Here is a 3,032-nt window from a genome sequence, read left to right on the forward strand (position 1 = left end):
GACCTGAGCTGAAGTCAGATGCTTAACGACTGAGCCACCCAGGCGTCCCAGGGCATTCCCACTTTGGACGCCAGTCACAAATATTGGTTCTCCAAGTTACCTGCATCTTGACTACAAATAGGAAGTTGCCATGACTTCCCCCCACCAGTTTTGATTATACTGTAACAGCTCACAAAACTTAGGGCAACAGTTTACTTATTAGTGATTTATTATAACAGATACAACTCAGGAACAGCCAAATGGAAGAGATTCCTAGATCAAGGCTGAGCTTCCACACCATCTCCACATGTCCACCCTTCCAGCACATCGATGAGCTTACCCTTAGAAGCTCTCCAAACCCTGTGATTTAAGTATTTTTATGGAGGTTTCATCACATATGCAGGATGGATTATTAAGTCATTCTCCAGCCCCTCACCTCTCCCCAGAGGTTGGGGGAGGTGGGGCTGAAAGCCCCTGGTCTTTGTGGTAACCAGTCCCCATCTGAAGCTAGCAAGAGTTGCCTCATTAGAACAAAAAGTACTCCTATCACCCAGGAAATTCCAAAATATTGAGGAGCTTTGTGTCAAGAACCAGGAACAAAGGTTAAATAGTAGAACAAAAGACACTCTTATCACCTCTATCATTTGGGAAATTACAAAGTTTTAGGAGCTTTGTGTCAAGAATCAGGGAAAAGGCCATATACATAATATATAGATACTTCTTATTGAGCCATCTATCAATATATAATATACCAAGAAAGAAAGAAAGAGAGAAAAGAAAGAGAGAGAGAGAGAGAAAGGAAGAAAAGGTTTTAGCATCACCACTGATTTCATCAGAAAAAAAAGTCTTTAAATATTGGGATGCTGTCAAACTCCTAGTGGTAGATACAGGTTTTCCAAAAGCTTAAATTTTCACTTGAAAGCCTGAATTTTATCACTGGCAACAGATACCATCAGTTGTTTTCCTCAAGTGACAGGCTCATTTCATTCATTTTGGAGACAATGTCTGCCAAATACCCACGTCTGTGTAACCACAGTTTGTCTGTCAGTTCTTTCAAGTAAAAATGGTGTTCCATGAAAAAAAAAAAGTATCGCAAACCATCATGAAGAGCTTCGCCTCCAGACATGTATCAACTACACCTCCACAACGAAGTTACATCACCCATTTTATTCCACTGCCAAGGTTCATGCTAAGTGTCATCAATTTTACCCACAATTACCTTTGGGCCATTAGAAAAACTGTCGAAATAGTGAGGACAACTAATGTCCTAGCATTACTGGGAAAACAGTCTTGACATTACAAATCCAGGGGTCCAAGGATCACACTTGGAGAACCACTACACTAGAAACTATCCTCCTGTTATAAAGACTAAATAATACTTTCCCGAAGTTCATTTATAGAAACAAAAAGAAGAACTAGGATTACTTGCAAATATCCTAAGAAAAATATTCAGTCATTTTAGTCACCAATTGTAAGCCCCTAGAAAGAACTGTATCTTTCAACATTTGAACAGCACATTGGGAATACAATAAATAAATAACAATGAAAGTAGTTTATGTTATTGTAATATTTACTACTGGGAGAGAACTGTGCTATGTATTTTAAATGCATTATCTCCAATATTCTGCAAGACTGTATCTTCATTTCATAGATGAGGAAAATGGGGCACAGAAGGTAAAAGAACTTGACAAGGTCACAAGTTGTATGTGGTACAGTAAATATTTGAAGGCCTAATTCCCAGAGCATGGTTGGACCCCTAAACTCTGGATGATGTTCTATGTCTCATCTAAACTCCAAATTTACTTATTGTGCGTCTCCCACGTATGTGTGTCCATTTAAATCTTCAAGGAGAAAGCAAATGTCTCATGTCAACCACAGTGCCTAAAGAAAGGGCTTACTAAATATTGGGATGAGTGACCAAAAGACCCAGTAAACTGCCTTGCCATCTTTAAGTCACAATTGTTGGTAATCACGTAAAAAATGAAATTCTGATGTGGTAGGTTCCCCACTCTAAGGAGAAAAAAAGAGAGAGAGAGAGAGAGAGAGAGAGAGAGAGAAAAGAAACAACAACAAGAAGAAAAAAAATATCAAGGTAACCTGGCTATGCAACTGTGGCAACATCCCTCATGACCTTGTAGACTCCGACTACTTCATCAGACTACGTTTGTGTATGTTACCAAAGAAATAGAAAATGTATTAAAAAACTGTCACTGGACGTTGGTGGCTCAGTTCTTCAGGGGCGAACCCAACCGAGTTGGGTTACCAGCAGGAATAAATCATGACTGACTCTCTGTGTGAGAATCCTGCTACCCTGAAATGGTGAGCTCCATCCATCTTCTATTTTCTATTAGGAAGGGCACCAACAAGGTAGACCATAAGAAGCTGGCTCTTCGAAAGCCTGACAAGTTTTGTGTACTTGGATGTGTCTGCACACATATCTATATTACCCCATTGGCTAAACAGAAACAGGTATAGCTAGGTAGTTAACAAACATGTAAGTCAGAACAAAACAACACTAGTTTATCTTTCCCAGGGCTGACTAAAACCCCCAACAGCTTTGGGGTCACTTCTATACCAGGCTCTAAAGCCTAAAGTCCTATCCATTTGTGCAGGTTAGGAAGACACAGTGCGTCAGGGCTGTACGCTGTCGTGGCCTTTATCAGTTACGTATTCAAGTACACCTCGACAACGAAGTTACATCCCCCAAACTGTCAGGCGACGGAGGTCCGCAAAGAACAAAAGGTCAAGCTTCCACAAGGGAGGCTGATCAGAAAATGCTGGGAAGTATCCCAGACTCGAACAGTTTTGCCTTTTTCCAAGTTTGGCCTCTTCTTTTCTTCGTTTTTCCAAGTTTGGGATTTTTTTTTCCGTTCACTATACCTGTTTTCTGGATGTCGGCCGCACGTTTCTCTGTAATTTCCCGGGATGGAATTTCTTTCCGAGAGGACGGGAGGCGCCAGGGCTGGGCACAGGAGAGGGCGGCGGACACTCGAAGGGGCAGACGCCTCCGCCGCGCCTCCCTGCCCGCCCGAGTCTCCCCCGCGCGGCCCCGG

Source organism: Suricata suricatta, chromosome 4, assembly GCF_006229205.1.
Source record: "Suricata suricatta isolate VVHF042 chromosome 4, meerkat_22Aug2017_6uvM2_HiC, whole genome shotgun sequence".
Classification (NCBI taxonomy): Eukaryota; Metazoa; Chordata; class Mammalia; order Carnivora; family Herpestidae; genus Suricata; species Suricata suricatta.